The 21,737-nt window shown below is 47.5% G+C and overlaps 1 protein-coding gene across 1 annotated transcript in view; it reads left to right on the top strand.

Annotated features, from left to right (window-relative positions):
- TMEM260 (transmembrane protein 260) overlaps positions 1-21,737 on the top strand; it is a 95,002-nt gene that overhangs the window by 37,593 nt on the left and 35,672 nt on the right. The window lies entirely within an intron of this gene.

Genomic DNA, 21,737 nt, shown 5'->3' on the forward strand with positions numbered 1-21,737 from the left:
AGTTAAAACCAGTGCACCCCAGTTCAGCAAGGGGAGCAGCGGAATCGCTTTATTTTTTGTTTTGCAAGTGAGTGGTGCTTTCCAGCGAAAGCCAAAAGCGGGTCTTCTCTCGGCTTCAGCGGCTGAAGTGCGGGACTGCGCTATTTGCAGCCGAGAAGCTGCTCTCCCACCGCTCCCAGATCAAATGCAAACAGGAGCCGTGGGAGGCCAGCCCGTCTCTAACCGCGCGAATCAATCTGAAGGAAAGAGACAAAATCCCCAAATCTCAAAATAATGAAAACAAAGATATCCAAGTAATAAAATCTGCAAGAAGCACAAAGACAACATAACTCAGTTCTCAGCTGGCTCAAAGAAAGTGTCCATTAACAAGGGATTAGCGGGAGGGAAGTACACAACCACTCAATAGGACGTGAAAACACACCGCACAGTCGCCTAATATCACAGCCCAATGCAGGGTTAGGATGAAGGCTGTGTTGGGCAAATTAGAATAAGAGCTACTCCAGAAATCTATCAAATAAAAAAACAGGCACTGCAAAGCCTGCCTTTGCTGTGGCGCGTGGTTTTTAAGAAACCTTGTAGGTCTCAGTCGAAGAAATAGCATTTTGTTCTTTCCCTGTGCACACTCGTGCATCCCTCACGTGCTGCACTTCACCGTTACATCTCAGAAATAGAGATATTTTTCTTGTCTTGGGGGTTGTGTATCTCCTCGGACAGCCGGGTCTGGTCTAGACTTGGACCTTGCGGATGCCCTGGTAACAGAAATAGGAATAAAAAATGAGTGAGATTGATTATGTTCTTCCCACTGCTGTTTTCCAGCTAGTCTGAATGGGTCCAGAACTCTTCTTTCCCTAAATTTCATTGAAATCAGTTATTCTTTGAAAGGCACTGATGGATTGTGGAGTATTTCTTAAAACACAGGGCAGGAGAAAGCGCTGTGTTATTAAATATGCAGAGAGCGTAGCATGTGTAGGTGATACATTCATTTGGAGTAATACACGCACTTGCACTTCCATCGTTATTTAGAGATTAAACCGGCGCAGCTCCTTAGTGCTCACGTCCGCCCGAAACCCCCGTGGACTGCAGCAGGCGTTGGGGTCCCTCCTAAAGCCACGAAGCATTAAACCCCATCCCTAAAGCCATGTGTGGCTCTACTCTCAAATGAGTTTTCACAAGCCAAGCCTTATTTTAGTAACTCAATGTTTTAACTGGTCTGTGTTAAGAGGATGGGGGGGAGAGGCTGGGGGGTACCCAATGCCCAGCCATAGTGATTCACAGCCCCTCGGGGGGGTTAGCCCAGCTACACTGGAAACAGGGCCAGGTTCTAAATAGGGGCTTAATCTGAGTTAAAATTAAATGGGCTTAATCTGGGCTTAATCTGAAATAATACCTCCGGTGTTCTGGATGTATCAGCGCTGCCTCAAAGGGTCGGCGGTACCAGCCGCCGTCCTTCACAAGCCCTGGGTAGTGCTGCCGGGCAAGCCGGCGGTGCAAGCAGCATCCCACTGCCTCCTGCAAACATCTCTGGGTCTCTGTGGCCCAGCACTAGTAAGTGATCTTGCTCTCCACCTGGCCATGATCTGTAGACTGGAGACCTCTGAGTGCAATATATAGAAATTTGTGAATTTGCAAGTTTGTGAATGCCTCCCCGGCCTGCCCACAACTCTGTTTTTTCCAGGTGGAGTCAGTGAAAGTCCTAGACCAGTGCAGATGCAGTTGTAGGTAGCACAAAGCTGTGGATCCAGCCCCCCTCCGGGCAGCGGTCCCTCTTGCTGTCACAGGCAAATGCAGCCCTGGGGCAAAGGCTGTGGTCTAGCAGCCCATCCTGCTGGATGCAAGTGAAATCCTCTGCCCAAGTCTGGAAGAAAAGAAGAATGCGATGGGTACAACAGGGAGAACAGAAAGGATGTGTGACAGACCTCAGTGGCAGGGTCACACCAAGCTAAACAGGACCCTGGTGATGCTCAGCCAGGCACTGGGATCAGATACATGCACTTGAAATACGAGTAGTAGAAGTAGCAAAAGGATGTTTCAGGAGCAGATGAGGGGCTTTCCCATCACCGAAGTCCACATTAAGCCCTGGTCAGCACTTCCCTTGACAAGCACAACGGGACATCTCCACCAAGGAGTAAGCAAAGGAGGGAGAAAGGGAGAGGCAGGACATGGCAGCTGGTTGAGGAGCCATTCCTCCGTGCCTCTGGGGAAAGGATGAGGCAGAGGAGAAGACATGGAAAGTGAGCAGAGAGATGCAAATCCCGGGCTAGCTCTGGCCCTGAGTACGAGAGCTGAACTCTCAGATTTCCATTTGCTTTGAGACGGAGAAGTTGTGCTAACCTTATCTAGTATTTCTCACCCACCACCACCCAAGCCTGACCTTAGAGGGTGCCACTTTGCAATCCACCACCAGGCCAATGGCCCAAACCCACTGAAATCAAACAAAAAGCTTTTAGCTGACTTACAGCTGCCTTTGGATGCAGCCCTGGGGAGAGCAATGTATAGTTGAGCCCTTACTCACCCTAACACCATCTCAGCACTCATCAGAGGCATCAGCAGGTCCTGCTAAAGACCTTTTCCAGCTCTTCAAATATCCACCAGCGAGGGTAGGTGGTGTACCCAAAGTCAGTACCCATTGCCAGAAGATCAGGGCATCTCCAGCTCTGAGTTATGCTTTGTTTCTGCTAGCTGGGTTTGCAAATTGAAAACAAATGTGGTTCCCATGACGTGTGTCCTAAATCCTGCTCTGACCTGACAGATTTAGGTAAGCGTTGGTCTGAGAGGCATCATGCTTCTCTGACAACAACTCCTGTGTTGGGAGAGAAGTTATATGGCTTTGCTTTCCTTTTTGCTTGGTGTTTGGCACGCTCCCTGGAAAATAATGTATATTGTCTCGAGGATTTATGTATTGCCAGCTGCAATTTATGAGATTCTGCAAGCTCTGCTGGTAGCTTTGTATATTGGAGGTTTCATTTTAGTGTCATCAGCCACAGATTATGACTGCAAGGGGTGCCTGTCTTTAATCTCATTTTTGAAGGAATTAATGTTATTAGTTTGGATGAATTAATGGTATTTAGGTGTGCAAGGTTAGCATGAATTAATGTCCACCTATTTCTGTTGTGTGGCTGACTATTGTGAAAGGACTCTGGTAAGCAATATTTACATAGTCTCTTTTTTCTTCCTCTTCATTCTTTTGTAATGCTCTTTTAGGAGCTTAAAAATAACGTTTGGGATTTTTTTTCTTTCTTTTTAAGTAAAAAGAAATATTGAAAATTTTCCCCTGGGTAAAGCTGACATTAACTTAGCCACTGCTGAGTCACAGAAGGCTAACAAGCCTTTGGGAGCCCAACCAAAAGGCTCAGCTTTATGGACGGTGCAGGTGTAGGAATAATTCATGGCACAGCTCAGCTTTCTGAGGAGGTCTCGCACTGCTGAGAATTGCAGCTTTAATCGCATTAATAGATGGAAAAGCACCAACAGAGGAGTTGCTGGGCCCCCACGACATTCAAAGTGGGTCGCAGGGCTGTGGGACCATGCGGGACCTGCTGCCACGTGAAGCCAGGGACCACAATGCTCTTTATTGGCTGCTCGACTTCTGCTTAAACCACCTTGTTTTCTTCCCACTGCTCTGATCAGAATCAGCCAGCTCTGACAATTAGAAAACTTCATTTTTCCAGGCTGATTCATGATGAGTTGAATCTGGTGGGTTTGGGGTCCACACTGTCCACCAGATCAAGGACACCTAATGTTTACCTGGGCTTAGATGCAACCCTAGGGCCCCTGATGGTTTTTTTCCTGGTCTGTGTAAGTCCATCTCCTTTCATCTCCTCTCACAAGAAAGATCTCCAAACCTGATGCTGCTCCCTGTGCCTTGTGCTCTTGGAGCGGGTCATGCACACACTTGAGGTCCCCTGCAAGGGAAAGGGTGCTCCAGGAGGATGTGTGCAGGCTACAAGAGAAAGTCCTACATCTCGTGGTGCCACCATTACCATTCACCTCAACACTCATCTCTGCACCCAGTGAAGGGCACCCATGAAATGTGCAGACGAGGAGAAAACTGAGGATGTCGTGTTTGCTGTAGGATGAGGCTGGGCATGGACAGATGGTCCTATCGAAGTATGGGGTGGATTCATCTCGGTCAGCTCTAGCTGGCCTGGCTTCCCCATGACGCTGGTGAGGAAAGATGGGCTCTTCGACGAGACAACACATCCCAGCCACCTTCAGCCCCTCTCAGAGTGGCAGGAGTTGCTCTCCAGAGGTGTTTCTCTCTTTCCAGAAGAGGGAATCTGTACTTTTAGCAAAAATTGGACCACTAATTTTCAGAGAGCTCAGATTAAGTGACATCTTTCCTGTGTGTCTGCCTGGATGGAGACAGCAGAGATCCTGGCAAAGGCTGATAACAGCAATTGATCTGATACTCGTGAACGGCTCCCTCAATAGCTACTGTGCTTCTTCCACTTATTTGAGATGGTCCTCTAGATTAACATCACTTTTGTGTCGAGGAAAAAAAATTCAGCACAAATATTGCATACTTCAGGTCCAAATGGTTGTGACAGGTCATGTTTTGGATTTCTGTGCATGGGCTGAGAAGGCTTAACTTTGACATGGGTGGACAATCTGTTGAAGGTCGTCTTTTCCACTCCAGCCTCAGTATCCTTCAAAAGTAAGGACAGATGGATATGTCTGCCTCTTCCTCTGCCCGTCCTGCAGAGAGCTTGGCATGGGCATTTTACAAGGTTACTGGGGAAAGATTAGACTGGTCTAATAAGTCTGACCTCTTAGAAGGTGGCTCAGCACAGAGGTTTCTGGTGAGTACAAACACCCTTTTCTGAAAACAGGCAGCAATATTCATTTCCAATTCTTGAGGAATAATTCTACCAGCAAAATAGTTTTCTAGCACAAAATAAGCACAAAATTGAGTTCTGAATAGATGTGCCATGAACACCAAGACCAGATATTTAACATTATTTTAAACATGACATTGGTATATACAAAAATACTCCTGACTGCTCTAGCCTGGCATTTGTTCTAAGTTCAGTGCCTTACACAAGGTAAAGCAGGCGTCTACTGTAGTTCCCATCGAAAATATGTTGAGTAACTGATTTAGCCCTTGTGGCCACCAGCAGTGTTCCTGCGACAGGACCAAGGGCAGCTGGTGAAGCACGCCGATAGCCTGTGCTGGTAGCTGCTGCAAGTATTGACACCCCATGGGAGGTGAAGACGCTGCACAGAGCGAAGGGGGAAGCAGGTGGGCTGATAGACGGTCACAGTGGTAGGTCAGGTTTCCTGGAGATGCTCTTGGTGAGCTCTAAGGCCATCAGGTTTTATTTATAGCGTCTTCAACCCTCCAAGTTAAAAAAAAACCTTGAGCCAGATTCCACCACTCTCCAAACACGAGATTAGCTTCAGAGTCACATGCTTTTTTTTTTTTGAACTTGTCTTCACTTGTCTTAGTTTTGGGAGTACGTTTACATCAAGCTTTCAAGCTATTGACAACAAACCTGGGGACTAAGAACACTGATTGTTAAAAACCCTAAGACTCCTCTTGCCTTCCCTTGGTCCCAGCTGCTCTGTCACGAGATACTTGATAAGATCTAAGAGCTGGCAGCGTTATCTGGGTGGAGGGAGCTTTTTACTGAGGATCTTGTTTCTTTCCTAACGAGGAGTCTCCAGGAACAGGCAGAGAACATCTGTACTGCTGGAGGGATCCAGGTTTTATTGTGCTTGCCTGTATGAAATGGCATGTTGTCTGGTGACAACTACAGAGCTTTACCCAAAATTGGGTCTGCTGCAGTGTGCTGGCTGAAAAAAAATGACCACAAAATATCTGAAACCCTTTACTAGGGAAGCACCTGTATTATGTGATGGGCTTCTTTCTCCCATACAGGTATATTTAGGAATAACTAAAAGTCTGTGTAAAACTGCCTTGAGCTGTTCTTTAAGTTAATTATCACTTCTTTTGGTACTATGAATGGCTGTTCAATGACACTGTCAGCGAGTGGAATGAAGCAAATTACTTTAATTATGGAGTAATTGCACAGAGTGATGGTAATTAAATCTTGATCAGTTTAAGTGAGTGAATTAATTGCTCCAACTTGGAATGCACACCGCAGCAAGAGGAGTTGTTTTGTAGTTTAATTAACACCAACCACTAAATTCTTATCATATCTAAAATTCAGACAATTAATGAGTTTGATTCTGCTCTCACCTTAATAGGAACTAGGACAGAATGCATGCTGACAAAGGTAGCCGTGGTAGCAAAGCGACAGAAAACTTAATATTCCTGTCAGTTGTGGAGATACATTAGTTATACTCTCCGCTTTGCCTTCCAGTGAAATGTGCAAATAGAAATATTTCCACATAATTAGCTTCTGGCCCAATTTTGTTTCAATACTCACTGAACTGCTAAACAGGAGACATTGCCAAATTTGTTAATGTTTTAAACTTCAGCTGCCTGTGTTTTCAGATGATTTTTATCCTCCTCTCATATTGTCCAGCCTGCTGCTCCCATGCTTGATAAACCAGCTGCCTCCTTCCCTATGACACATGCAAACGAGTTGCCATAATTTAGCTGTGTAATGGTCACACAGACCACTCCTTAATGCAATGTCCACCTTCTGCCCCACCTGATAGCCTTCCAAAATTGCCTCCTCTCATGGGTAGTGTCTTTGCTTCTCTTCTTTTTACCCCTACCGGGTAGGGGCAGATGGGGAAGACCTTCCAAGCAGGAAAGCTAAGTTAGGGAGTTGGGTCATGAAAGCTGGTAGGATCTAGGTGTCTGCTGGAGGAGGCCGTGGTCATGGAAGGAGAGCGACACCGTGAGGACAATTCTGAAGGACCACAAGCGAAGGGTGAATTGGCCCTGGGGACAATGCAGCAGTTGCGGCCACTGCCACGCTCCTGGGACATACAGTGCAGCCACAGGGCTGCCTCTGTGGTAGGTCCCAGTGATGCCACCTCAGAGACCTCCATGCTGGTGAATGTACTGTCCAGAGAGCCAAATGCAAGTCTTGCCTCCTAAAACCAGCCGCAGGCTCGGCGAGATGGCAGCGACATAGCCAGCCTCCCTGTTTACAGGACCTGGTCCTGCCACGCTACTGATCCACGGGACGAGGTGTTAACACGTCTGCTCCTGCACAAGGACAAGAAGACCCTGCTGGGTCAGTACAAATGTTCCTGACTCTCCTTTTACACGGAGGTCAAAACAAAGATGTATTATCTTACACCCACCTCCCTGTACAGGGCATGGGGTCACCCTGCCCTCGGCAGAGGGATCTCCCTTCCTCCCCATCCCTCCTGGCCATTTGTGGGGCACTTTGTCCTGTGCCACCACCTTGGCCTCCTGTAGGTCATTCATGTATCGGTCACAGTCCATCAGGCTACTCTGATTAATGCTTTAGCCAAGTCTTTACAGAATTATACACATTAATCGATGCAACAGCCAGGAAGCCAAACCGAACCAGAGGCAAGCAAAGAAAGGCTAAACACAAACTAAATGAGGAATTCAAGAGCTGGTCCTTGAGTAAGAGGGTAATATCTCAATGCACTTACCTACATTGCAATGAAAACATATTTCAATCAGTTCCTCTCTATGGCCTGTCAATTAAAATGGTGAGGATTCAAGGCTCAAACATGGCCAAGCTTTTGCTGGTCTTCCCAGAAGAGCCAAGTGCTGAGCTTTCCCCTTCTGCACATCCACTCCTGTGTCCTTGGCTGCCCAGGAGCCAGGCATGGTTTTATCCATCATTATTTAACCCCTTACTTTCCCTTCAGATGGGCAATATGTTCCCTGGGGGCATCTCACCACCAGCCTAGCCCCACTCTGCCCGCCTAGGGATGGGATGCTCTATTGAGGATGACAAGTCCCACCATGCCCCTGCTTCATGCCTTTGCTGTGAAGCTCTTGCTGAAATAAATACGAGACATAAAGCTGTTGTCTGCCCTTATTCTGCTCTCCTAAGGGAAATATTCACTCCATTTGGGCTGTGTGGGAATAAGGGAGATCTTGCTGAAGGATCAGGGGGACAGAGGTTGTGACATTGTCTCTGGTGCCGGGTATTCCAAAAGAGAGGCAAGGTGAAAAAGAAACCCACAGTTGCTTGCCACGCTGGTGACGCTGCTCAAGAGACACTTAAATGTAAAGAAGAAGGGAGTTTCCAGCAGATGATGCCGCTACAGGTTCAGAGCAGTAAATTTTAGCTTATGTCACGGAGGAGGTAAGAGGAGGGGGGAAAGTCCCTGGAACGATACCAAATAAGGCACTTGGCTTAAAAGTGCTTTTAAATGGTAAGATATCTGTCACGAACACCTGCCTGAGCCACATACGCACGCACAGACAGCTACATCTTTCACTAACAGCGTGAGGAGGTGCTAATTTACTCTGCAGAGAAGCTGGTGGAGGTGTGACCCTCAGCTGGACCTGCCATCTGTGAGTTCATACCCATCACCGTCTCACCAGAGCACTGCTGATGGTTACCGACCGACGTCTCAGAGGGCAGCGGCCACAGCAGGAATGCCATCGTTTCACTGGCACCAAGGTTCAAGAGGGTGTCAAGTATTTAATTGGAAATTGCACCCATGAAGTCTTGGAATTTGGCCAAACGTGGTAAATTTTCATATACAGAAAAGCACACACCGGTGTGACCGGTGACATTGCCCAGTTGGCAATGCCAGACCAGCCACTGCCCCTTGGTGAGCTCCGATTTCTGTTTTCTCTTTAATTGGTGCTAAGAACCAGCACCGTCACTGATCTGCTATTGCTGAAATGTTGCTCTGCCCAAGGTGAGCTCTTGCTCAAATTTTCCACATCTCGTTCTGACCTCGGTTGCGTTCCCCGACTCATTCCACATCCCCACTTGGCTGCCTGTCTTGGACACAGGCACAGCTACCAGAGCTAATTCCCTGCTGAGTGATATCTCCTCTGATTTAAACTGCCATCAGCTCATGGCACGACACCATCTTTTGGAAATGAAAGAAAGAATCTGCCCAATTAGAGGTATTTCTCCATCCATTTGTAAGATTTCATGGAGTTAATTCAAATTCATGGCTCCTGTGGCTGCCATGACAAAATCATACCCTTATAGATGGCCAAGGAATTCCCATTTATAGGGATTTTTGATCCCCCGAGGCGTGCTCAGCTTCTGCTAAGGACACAAGCCACATCAGGGGTTTAGATAGCAGCTCCCTCCTGCTCTGTACCACCATCAGACTCACAAACCGATTCTTAGTTGTTTCAAAGCGTTGTCTTATTGTTTTACCAAAATAACATGGCCACGCGATGGCTGGGGCTCACTATTCAGTTTCTTAGCTTTTTTCTTTTACTTCTTGTTCTTCCTTCTTTAGTGACTTTGCTCATGAACTGGTGCATGATGTTTGACAGGGTTAACAGTCGCGTCCTGAGGATATCTGAAGGTAAAAGGTTTTTTTCTGGAAACCAAACCTCTTGAGTGAAAGGTCCTGCTGTTTGATTTTGGTGGTACTAGATTAGTTGGCCAAAGGACTTGTAGCAGGTTGCTGGGTAGAAAGCAGCATCAGCAACTTATTTCCATACCAGCAAGTGTTGCCTAAATTGTATGACAGGGTGGGAAATGCCAAATCACTTCGCTCCACATTTCCTTGGAACTGGACAAAAGCCAAAATTTTGACTCTTATTGTTATCTCTCTGTCCCTTCCTCCAATATTCTGCACTGCTATTTCTTCTCTAGGCTCTACGCAGCGTATTTAAGCCCTGAATGAAGCAGGCTGTGCCAGCCTGGGTCGACCTTCATCCCCTTTGCTGCTTTTGGCCCCATCCCTGTGGAAAGCCACCTCCCTATGCTTTTGCGTGATCCTGTGTAGGGATGGGACAGCGAGATCCTAAAAAGAGAGAGCCCCGAATCCCCTGAGTCCCAGCACAGCCTGCAGCCACACGAGCAAACACTTTGCCTTTCCTCACAAGGCACCACCTTCATTTTGGCAACTGAGAAGTGGCCACATGGCCATGAACGTAGCACCACATAGCCCCCGTGCTGCCAGTACCAGGGACCTGTGCCACATACCAGCTACCTTTGGGCACCTGCCTGAAAGACCAGTCACAATGTGTGCCACTGGAAAGACAGACAAGGAGGGGAATTGCTTGTCTCCATTACAGGGAGGGTCTGGACCCACTTGGACCTGAACTCCCTCCAGGTCCCCATCCCTATTGCTTTCCTGTGGGTGGTCCCAGCCATGCAATGCCCTCCCCGTGCCTCCTGCCCGGCTCTTGGAGGGTGTCAGCCCTCTCCAATGCCATCGAGATAAGTATGACCCTAAGTGACTTGTAGCGATGGTGCAAATATTAGAATGCACGCCCTCGCCGGCGTCTCAGCGATGCAGCCCTCCTCCAGGACTCTTGCTATAAGGAACAGCACAGAAATTCTGCTAATCCCATGCAGCCGTAGAGAGCTTTTCTTTCATTTGCTGAATGTATGAAATCCATATGTCATCAATCTCTTTCTGGTGGCTGGAGCCTGTTTATGAAGCTTAAATCTCTGGCATGTGGCTGGGAGCTCGGGGGCCAAGTCCCGATGCCTGCCAGCGCGAGCTTCCACCTCCTGCTTCGCCCGCTGCCCTCTCGTCTCCCTCCCTTGGCAGCTGGTACCCCCCGCAGCGACTCTTATTTCCATTTTAGGGGAACCAAATGGTTCCTGTTTTAAACAGGGTGGTGGTGGAGCAGGCCAGAAGATGCACTGTTGGAGCAAGGAGGAGGCAGAGCGGGGCAGCTGGCTGCGTGCCTTCCCCCGGGGAGGGCCGTCACCCCGGCTCTGCGCTCCAAAGCCTGCTTTCTGAATCGCCTGCCAGCCCCCCCAAACCCCCAGATAAGCAATTAAATGAGTTGCAGCAGGGTCAGCTGCCTGGCCTCCGCCGACGTCGGAGAGCTGAGGCTGCTTAAAAATGATGGTTTTGCCAAATTTGCGGGTCCTGTGCAAAAATCAGCCCTTTGTGGATATTGTCTTTGCTTCGGCACCCGGTTTGGCCTTTTCAAATTGCTCTCCAGAGGTTGGGCAAAGGAAATGGGAGATGGGGGCTGGTTTTGGAAACAACCCAGTCCGCCACAGTGGGAACGCGTGGCTGAGGAGGTCCTGCGGTTGGCAAGGAGGAGGCTGGCAGAGGCTGAGTGTGATGGAGAGGTGACAGACCTGCTGGTCGGGACCGGGGTGCCAAGAACGCTGCCCCGCCACTGCCAAACCATCCCTGAGCCCCAGCACTGGCCGGGCACGAAGCAGATTTGTGAGGGAGCCCGGAGGGAGATGGAGAACACTGCCACGGAGAGGTGCAGGAGAAGGGGGAAAGGGAATGAATCCCAGGAATGGCACGTGGTCAGGATGAGGGGAGAATTCACACGGGGTCAGAGCCCTTCTCCCTTTATCTTTGGGAGATTTGGGTAGCTTACTTTACTTTAGTCCCTTACGACACATTTACATAAAGCTGCTTTGAGCTGAGTGCTTCTTAGTGCTGGTCTCTGTTCTATTTAAACATAAATGTTTTAAAGTGCACAGATAGATAGGTTTTTAACAGGAAAAAATTGCTTGTGAATTACATTTATTTCTTGTTTACCCACGCAGCTCCAGCCGACACTTATTGTCAGATTAACTTTCACTAAACTTTCTATGTAATATGTTTTAAAAAAACCCACTTGAAGCACAGATTCTATTAGTTCCTGACCTTATGTTTTAAGAGGAAGAAAGTGGCTTTACACTCCATGAAATGTGTTAATGCATGGATAGAAGCCCTCTTATCCTCCTGCTTACATTAGGTCCAATCAGGAGAATGGATTATGTTTTTAATAATCTGACATTAGTATTAAAAGTAATATTTAAGGCATTAGTCTCTGTAACTAGTGCAGCGCATTCAGAGCTTTCTCTTTGTGCATGTGCATGCACGGCTGCGTTAAAGCATATGTTTATGAAACAATGCATTAGCCCAAACTGCCCAAATAAATGGAGATAAATTGGGGCAGCAGATTACTGCTGACATCACTTTTTCAATTAGAGGCAGAGGGAAGATTTGATGGCCATTTTAAAACTGATTATGGAGTGCAGGGATTAGAGGCTGTTAGAAACAGGTCTTATTCTCCTCCCAGCCTTGGCCTCTTGGAGCTCCATGGACTTCAGGAACGGATGCTGCTTTACAGGGTGGAATAAGGCCAGTGCCACTGGTGGCACTGGTCGTATACACAGATCATCTGTTCTATCTGGGGCTGGACCACTCTGCCCGTCTTAGTCCCTCAGAAACATTGCATGGGACAGGGAAGAAATCTGGAGTCTCCATCCCTAAAGCAAATGCTTTAGTGGAAAGCCAAGTCTTCCCAGCTGGTCTGGGAATTGGGATATCCTGACGGGTAAGCACTGAACCCTGCTGGCCTGGACCTTCTGTTGGGCTGTTTGTTATTGTCTCTGTCTCCACACATGGTTTGAGGGACATTTAAGTCATCTCAAGCCCTAACGTCCCCCGCATTCCCTGGAAAAGACAAAAGGGAGCTAGAAAAGAAACAGGGAACATCAAGAGGAGAAAGAGGTGTGTGTGGCCATCACCACGCAGAGGAGGGAGTTAGGGTCTGCCATCCCAGGCAAATTTCTCCAGCGTTTAATTCCCTTCACTCACAACCACTCACCTTACTTCTAGGTGTAGCTTATCTAATTGCAGCTTTTAGCACTTCAGGCTCACTTCGCCTTTGTCCGCTCAATTAATCAGCCTTCCAGTGTCAGAAATCTTCTCCTCATGGGGTACTTACAGACCACGGTCAAGTTACCGCCTACCCTCCTCTCTGCTAAGCTGTAGATTGCTAAATGGAACTGTGAAGGGGTTTTTGCACCCCTACTGGTGCTTACAGCAATTTTTAGACCTCTCCTATGTTTTAACAAGTCTCCTTGGGAAGCCTAACCTGAGCCTAACACTCCAGAAATGCTCCTGTCAGTGCTGGACACAGATGTAACTCCGCACCCACCATCTCTGGGGCAGATGCGCTCCCTGTTTGCAAGAAGCCGAAGCCAAAATGCTTCATCTTTTATTCCTCGGCTGCTGAGAGAGCATCCTCCCCTATTTTCACACACACCTTTCACTCTCACATCTCTTTGACAGCAAGACTCCCAAATTGCAGAGAGCCTCTGGCTTTTCCTCTACCGATGGCAAACAACGCTTATCTTTGCAACATATGTGCAGTAACTGTTGTTTCGCGGCAGAAGGGAAATCCACAAGCTATCCAGCCACTGCACCTGCCTGCTTGGACCGAATTCCCCTACTCGTGTTTGCTCACTGGAGTTAAGCAGGTCCTGGGCTGGGAGACCAGCTGGGAAATCCAGTTATTACAGGCACAAACAAATGAGCGAGGGGCGGAGATGGGCAGCCGTTCCTATTTGACTGCAACCGAGGGAATTTGGCAGCGCGCGGTCCTGACTCTATTTTAATTCCAGCCGGCCCAAGACGGGAGAAATTCAAGCGAGCCAAAGGAGGTGGGAGACAGGATATCCCCCACCCTCCAATCTGGACTTCTGACACATCTTGTCTGGAGTGCAGGACTAACGCAGCGGTTCAAGGCGGCCACCCTGGAGTCCACAGACTGTCCTGCCTTCCTCCTGCTCTGCTACAGCCTTTTTTAACACGGAGGGGCTGTCTGAATGGCATCTCTTTGTCTCCAGACTCTAGGCAGAACGGCTGTTTCGGGGGGCCTTACTGGCAGCCTCTCAGAGGTGTGATTTTGGCCGGGGTGGGGGAAGGAAGTGCCAGGTGAAGGGATGGGTTCTGCAAGGCTTACGATGTTTAGGGGAGAGCTTCCTTCCCCAGGAGTGCTGCGGAGCTGGGTCCTTCCTGGGAAGATGAAAGACGAGACCCTGCGGATGCCTCCATCCTGCCCTTGGTGTCTCCTAGAAAATAACAGGAGCGACTTCCTGAACTCAGAACCTGATGGGTTTTATCCATGTGTACAAAAATTAAATGAATTTTAAAGGTTTTTCTTGCAGTTTTCCTAGTGTTCTTTCCAGTCGGTCAGCTCCAGTGGACAAAAAACCAGCCTAGATAAGCCGATAGCTATATTCATGAACAACTGGTGGATATTACACTGCTTTCTGCAAAAGCTTTGTTTGGGAAGGTCAAGTTGTACAGCATTATCTCATATTTATGAGTGAAAAAATCCACAAGGTTCCTAAAAATCAGAAAAAAGGGTGTAATTATCTCATATATTGCAGAAGAATTATCTGGGCTGATTAAGCTGTCGCTTGTTAGCTCGTCATGCTTATCAAGTCACCAACCGGCAGCGCCTTTGACCCCAGCAGTAATGATAGCGCAGAACATTTGGACCACCTTGGGTCACGATGCACCCATTTTGTCTTTTTTCCTGCTAATATCATGTGTAAATATATGCACAGCTGACCCTGCTAGAGAGTCCCCCGTCCTCTGCAAGAGGCTTCTGTTCCTCTGTGTTTCCTTTCGCAGTGTAAGTTCAGACAGATTCGTGGAAAGCAGGAGATTTTGTTTGCGCCTAAATCTTTTTGCAGGATTTTCTTTAAAGGCCTTAATGCCATCGAAAACCAGCAAGAAGCGAATTCTGCTTTCGGTTACACCAAATGGGGAGTAAATCAGCTGAAGGCAGTGAGGGATGCTGGATTTATCCCAATGAAGGCAGAAGCAGAGCTCAGTCCCCAGAACTTAGCTATTTTCTGCACCAGCAGTTCTGGCCTTTGAAAAATGAGATGCATTTTTCTCATTCTGACTTGCGAGGAGCCTGAAAATACCAGGTCACAGAAAGCAGAGGAGGAGAAGTCTGAGGCTTCCAAATTATAAGCGGTGGCAACATCAGGCACATTAACACAAAAGCAGACTTTGTAGTGACTACTGACCGTGTAACACTGTAGTCCTGGGCTCTTGCCTCCTGGGCAAGAGAGGGGAAGAGGAGGCTGTAGAAGCTGTTCCCCTTCAGTTAACGTAACATGAAGGTTTTGAAGGTCTCAAGAAGTGCCCTAAGTACATATAGTTTCTTTTTATCCACCCTTGAAATAACAGTTTTAGGAAACATCATTATATTCTGCAAAGACCTTGACCTCTTGCTTTATGTTAAATGTTGTTTTCATGTGATTGATTGTCAACAGCTACTTGGTGTTAAAAAGATGCTCAGGGCAAGATCACTCCACCTCAAATCTGAGATTAGGCAGTGCCAGATTGGAAGTCTTCTATCTTAATGGGACCAGTCCGACTGTCCCACTTCCCTCCCTGGGAAGCCTCATTCATGTGACAATTTACTGGGACTCTGTACTGGTTCCCCCTTTCATTTGACCAGTCTGCAGCCCCTCATCTCAGTCACCTTAGAGCCTCCAGCATCTTCATCAGCTCTTTTTGATTATGAAAATGTTCCCTGATTTATTTCCAAATCACCATCCATCCTATGCATCAAGTGAGGCACGACCTGTGGAAAAAAAATAACAAAATCCAGCCACAGGCATTGGGTAAAGGCTGTTGTAACACTCATGCCCTAGCGGGGCATACTGAAGTTTTGTGCTGGTTTTCTAACTCTTGAGACCTTGACATACAGAAACCGGTGCGTCCCTCTGCTTCAGCCTCAGCAGGAAAAGCTCTGGCAGCACCTGTGAAGGAGATCCAGGTTGTATTTGAACCTGGCCCATACCCCAGATCACCTTATGGCTATCCTGTAAGGTTACCAGCTGATGTTTAGATGCAAGCTTGAAGCAAGCTTTGGGGCACGCCAGGAGAGGAGACCTGGGTTCAGGTTGTCTTTTAAAATGTGCTCAGTTGTGCCCTTACTTGTGATGTAGAAAGCTTGGGCACAGTGTGCTTCTCTCATCTGGTCTTCTGATGTTGGGCCATGGTCTCCTCATGGTGATATCCCACAGCTGCAGTCCGGCATATAAATTGAATTTGGGGTCCTTCCTACAACATCTTCCACAAGGCAACTAGCTTGAACATGGACTGCTCATGCAATGCTCTAGCCACATGGGCACTGAGCAACTGCAATGTGAATGGGCAAGTCAGGTCTGGGTATACGCCAGGATTTAATCTGGATTTAATGTAATCCATTTAATCTGTTTCCTAGCCTGGCCTTCTACAGGAAATGGAGATGGAGCCAAAATATCTTGATTCTGCTTTTGTGCTTCCTGACCTCTAAGAACAACTGCAGGACCTGTACAGACCTTGAAACAAGTGGATGGAGCATGTTCAGGAGCTTTGCTTGGAAGAGCATGTACAGAGGGCAGATGTCCATCTGAGCTGTGGGGATGGTGCTGCCACCCACAGATATGTAACTGCTGAGCTCGGACATACTCCTTTCAGCCACCAGCATACAGTGGGTGAGGTTTGGCCAAAGCTTGTTTTTTGAAGCTATGGAGAATCTCACTGACCCAGCCTGAATTTTATGGGAAACTTATGCTTAAATGGTTCAGCCATTACTGAGAACGTAAGAGAAAACTTATTGCTCCTGTGTAATAAAAATACCATCTCTAGGACTGCCACCCGCTGCAGCAAGGACTAAGAGGGCTGAGCCAGAGATCTGCTCCTAGTCGGCCTAGGAAAAGCCAACCCGTCCACTCAGCCTAACAAACTCAAAATCCTGCCCCTCTCCTCCAAAATTTGGATTTATTACATTAGAGCTCTCCAGGTAACACAAACTATCCCAGAAATGGCATGTCCTGCATGCTGACACACCTCTAAACGACCTCACATCAGCAGGGCTGCTTGTATATAGGGAAAATGGGAGACCCTTGCAAGTCCCCTCTCTTGAAGGTTTAGCAGCATTGTCACCTCAGAGTTCAAAGTTGCAGCAGCTCTAACTTGCAATTGTAGGAGCATACAGGGCTATACGCCTCCGGAGATGGGTTATAAGCACAGCCCTAGCTCTGCCTATATATAAGGCTTCTCACTGCCTTACTCCTAGGAGGCACATGCCTGGCGATGGGACATGAACCGCTTCTTTGTGGAGCAGACTACTGATGAAAAGAAGGGAGTCCTTGGCTGAAGTGAATCTTAGATCACCTTCTCTCCTGCAGTTCTACACTACCTGCCGTTGTTCAGCATCTTCACAGGTTGATTTTGGCCATATATCAACACGTAACAGTCCTGGCCAGTAACCCCATCTCCGCAGAATTGCTTGGAGGAGAAAAGGTTCCTACTACAACCTTGCCATAGTGAGACTAACACAAAGACCTTATGGGAGAACACAGATTTCTGAACTGACTCTGGAGCTCCATCAGTTTCCAACTAGATTAAAAGACAACTTATGGCAGCTTAACCACAGGTAGCAGCATCGGTGATTTGTTCAATGCAAGAACACAATGAAGATATGGCAGGTCCAGGTAAGAAGGCACTGGTAAACCCAGGTAAGGAGAGTGAATATGGAGGGTGCACTTCTTGTCCTGCTTGACACTCATCCTTTGCTCAAATTCCCTGAGCTTGACCCTCAGCTGATACAATCTGATCACAAATAAATAGGAATGAAACAAAGAAGACTGGATGTAACGTGAAAAATTCGTACCTAAATGAGTTATCTGATGAGTTTCACTGGAACTTCAAACGTAGGTGAAGAAAGGAGAGTTTGAACCACTGGAGACCCCTGAGCACTGTCTGCTGTTGCAGGTCTTCAGCTACATGCTGCGTTTGAGCATTTCTTGGGCCAGGCTGTGAGTATGGCCACCAAGGCACAAGATGGCGATTGATGTCCTACACCTGTAATTAAAAGAAGGATTAAAAGCATTTAAATGTGTTTTGCGGTGGTAAGAAGTGTTCCTTTCTTGCAAATACTAATCACAGAGTAATTCAGCAGTCCAGGGATGAAGGGAACGGGGCCCTCATGTGGTGCATCAGCCGCACTCGTGACAAGATGGTCTCTAACACATTTGTGGAGTCACTGTGCAGATCAGACACCAGATCTGAGTCTGCCAGAAAGGCATGTGGATAAATAAATAATATTAGTTTAAGGAAATCAGGTGTGAAAACATAGAGCTGATTGTCAGAGTTCTGGGAAAACCAGCTGAGACAAATGGGATCTGTGACTGCTCAGTGTCAGAAAATCAGCTGGAAGGCCACGAAGACCGGTGGAGGCAGGGACTGGACGTCTTCTGCAAGACAATAAAGCCTGTCTTACAAAGTTGCAAAATCGTGGGAAACAAGATCTGCACGGGGAAATTAGTCCAGTCTATTTTTTCATTTGGGGAAGAAAATGAAACTGATTTTTGAATAATGAACAAACTGTCCTGTGAGTGGTGGAACCAAGTCTGTTCTCCCATGGATCTGAGCCCCTAAATCCCCCCAGCCCTCCAACCACAACCACCCCAGGGTCCCCTTCCCCACGTCAGAGGACAGCCAGCAAGATGCTAGCGGCCAGGCTGTGCGGATAGCCCGGCCAGCAGCCCCAGTTACAGCTGGGTTCCTCCTCCCTCCCACTGCGCACGCTGATTTGGGTATCTCCCCTCTGCCCAGCTTTGCAATAAAAGGCCGTGACTATGATAACATCTGGGAGACCTTTACCTTTCTTTTGAATTTTGATGGGTTCACAAGGCACTGGGGGTGTCACAGCGGACATAGAGTGCAATCGCATGAAGCTCGGTCCCTTAGATGGCCAGGGTGAATACAAGCAGCCACCTCTGTGGCGTATCCAGGTCCCCACGTGCTTTGGGTGACCAGCCACATCCAAACCTGTCCTTGGTGGCCCATCCTGGGCCACGCTCACAGCCTGGCTGGGTGCAGCCGGAGGCACTTGCAGGATGGGGCAGTGAGAGCCCCATGATCAGGGCCAGAGGGATGCTCGCTGGAGCAAGTGTGCTTTTACTCCACTTTATTCCACTTGGAAGATCCCTCTGCACCGTGTCTAGCTACTGCAGTCATGTTGCTGTAAACATGGGATACGAGCCTGGTCTTCCCCCTGCAAAAAAACCCCAAGAAGTCATAAAATGCAGCTTATTCAAGCCACTCAAGAACAAATAAAAGTAGCGTAATCTTCCTTTCTGTGTTTTGCAGGCAGGCATATATCGTCAGTGGAAATACTGCCAAACTTCTTGTTTAAATATAGAAGCCGTGCTTCTTTGTATTGTTAATGGTCCCCATGAGGACACGCTTTCCTTACATGGGGATATTGTTTACGATGAAGACCGGGCTGGCTACTTTGCCATTAAAATTCTGCGCCAGCCCAGCGCTGACAATATTGAAGCTTTGCTAAATGTGTATACACGTAAGTTCATTAAATGGATGCTGACTGCTGTTACACAAGTACAGCAGTTGAGTGCTTTCTGTATTAACCTTATCACCTGATGGGCAAAAGAAAAGGTTTAACTAAAGCTTAGGACTAATTGAACAGTATTTCAGTATTTTCTTATGTAAAACTGGTTCTGGTCTATTGTTTTTATTTATTTGCAATAACTGTGCTCATTCAAGTTTGTAATGACACTGCCATGGGTGAACAGAATTTGCTTTAAGTATTATTCTCCCTTTTCCTATCTCCTGCCTCCTCTAAACTGTGTCTCTCAGGAGAAAATCTGCAATAGAGCCTGGTGAAAAGACAACTCTCTAAATACACAGCCATTTTGGGGAGATATGTTCTCAAGCTGTGTTTTTAAATTACTTTAGAAGTTCCTGTTTATTCTCTCTGCCTGCCCTGGGTATTTCCTGTCGGGCTGAGCGCAGAGCACGAAGCAGGAGGAGATAGAATAAGCCTCCCATGCGAGGTGGGAGGCGTCTCACCATCAAGACACTGCACAAACCATGAACACTTTCTTTGCTCAGTTGCCACTAGAGTATGCTCTCGTGCTACAAGTTCCAGGGATTTATTTTTAATAAATCAATATGTGTAGCACAAGGCCATCTTTCAAATGCTTTCCACTTGCCCTAGTGTGGTTTTTTTCTAAGCAGTATTTTGTTTTTATTGTTGTTGAGCCCATCCTCAAGGCTTTGAGAAAGCCCAGAGGGTCGCCGTGCGTTGCTCTGCGGCGAGGTGAATCTAACTCGGGTTTGGACAACTCTCAACTTCCAGAGCACGAATGAAAACAGTTAAAAAATATCTGCCTGGCCCTGACCAAACCAAAAAAAGAGGGTCTGCATGTCCTTCTTGTCTTGGTCAGACCCCTGGGTCATGCCTGGCGAAGAAGCGGGAATCAAATCTCAAGAATTAATAGATTTCTGCTTACAGAAGAAAAATGTAAATGCACCCTCCAAAGTGTTTGTGCCGACATAAAGTGTGTCTGTAATCCTGGCCTTTGAAAGGGTGGCAGTTATTCAATAAGATAAAGGCTGTTGTGAGCCTGCCCTACCATATTACAGCAAAGTACTTTGTCACTGGCACCCTAAAAGTTCCAGTTTCTGCATGACAAAGGTATAAAACAACTTGCAGGACAATTAAAGAATAGTTTGTCCTTACCATATTATTACCAGCCATTCTTCCACATTTCGATATTTGCCTTTAAATTGCTACCTCCCCCATCAATATAATTGTAATCAGTCATGGTTAACATTTGTTGTTGGATGCCTTTTCCAAGTTAAATACAAAGAAAGAAAAATACCGCAAAGAAAAAAGCCACGCTTCGGATAAAGAGCCTCGCCACCAGCCTGCTTTCACACACAGATTGTGCACTTTGCTGCTAAAATTACATTTTAGCAACCCCAACGGGTGCGGGAACAATGACCCCTCTCATTACCATAGTGACAATGGCTGGCGAAGGATTGCAACGTATCTTTTTCTTCTCCCCAATGAACCTCAGCCAATAACGGCAGAAACCTGCCAATGAGTTGAGTATATTGAAGCTCACTTGGTCACCACAGAGCCAAGCGGTTGCCTTCTGGATGGAAGGCAGCCACATGAGCTCAGCCGTTTTTCAGCTGGTGTTTATACCCTCAAACACCAGTTCCTTCAAGCAACCCGATTAACTCCTAGGTGGGTCGCAACTTCAGCTTCTTTTGCTGTCTCTGTACGTACTGGCTGGAGTGTGTAAAAAGACCTTCTCTAAATTCCCTTAATACCCTTTTTGGTTTCGGCTCATGCCCCTTTGGGGGTTTTGTGCCGGCTGTTTCAAAAGGGTCCTTCGGCACCAGCCACTCCAGTCCCCACAACATGATGCGCAGTTTTTCAGTCGTGTCAACCCTTAATCCTGCTCTTTTTTTTAATAAATGCAAACCTAATTTTCTAATGTCTCCACTTAGATCTAATCCATAAGGCTGTTTATTATCCTAGTTACCCTCTTCTATACCTTTTTCATTTGTATTCAAAAGCCTCTCTTTAATCTGTCTCAGTTCTCCAGGTTGGCCTCGCCGCTCTTTTGTACAATCCCATAATGATTTCCATGGATGTGTTTTAGTCTTCTATCGGTAAGTCTCAGGATGCTATTTGCCTTCCTTAACTACTCCCACAGCGGGAATCGCCGCTTTTAATATTCTATACAGCGACACCTTCAATCCTTTTCTTCACCAGCATCTCGTGTAACCCTGTTCAGGGCATAAATCTTTATTATCTGCGTACTGCCATGCTTGTACGTGGAGCTGTGAGGCAGGTAAAGCGTGGCGAGATGGGCCGCGGCCTGCGCCCTCGGGCTGGGCCTCGTGCCCCCACCCAGCACCCGCCCCGCAGGCACCAGCTCCAGCAGCAGAAGAGGGGCCACTCGCCTGGGCCTGCGGTGGCCGAAGTGGGCAGAAGCCGCTGAGCCAGGCTGGGAGTGCGGTATTTAAAACAAATTTAAATATTGGTGTTTCAGGAGGCCTCGGGCCCAGCCCGGCCCAGGCCCAGGCCAGGCCCTGGCCAAGGC

Source organism: Calonectris borealis, chromosome 5 (assembly GCF_964195595.1).
Source record: "Calonectris borealis chromosome 5, bCalBor7.hap1.2, whole genome shotgun sequence".
Lineage (NCBI taxonomy): Eukaryota > Metazoa > Chordata > Aves > Procellariiformes > Procellariidae > Calonectris > Calonectris borealis.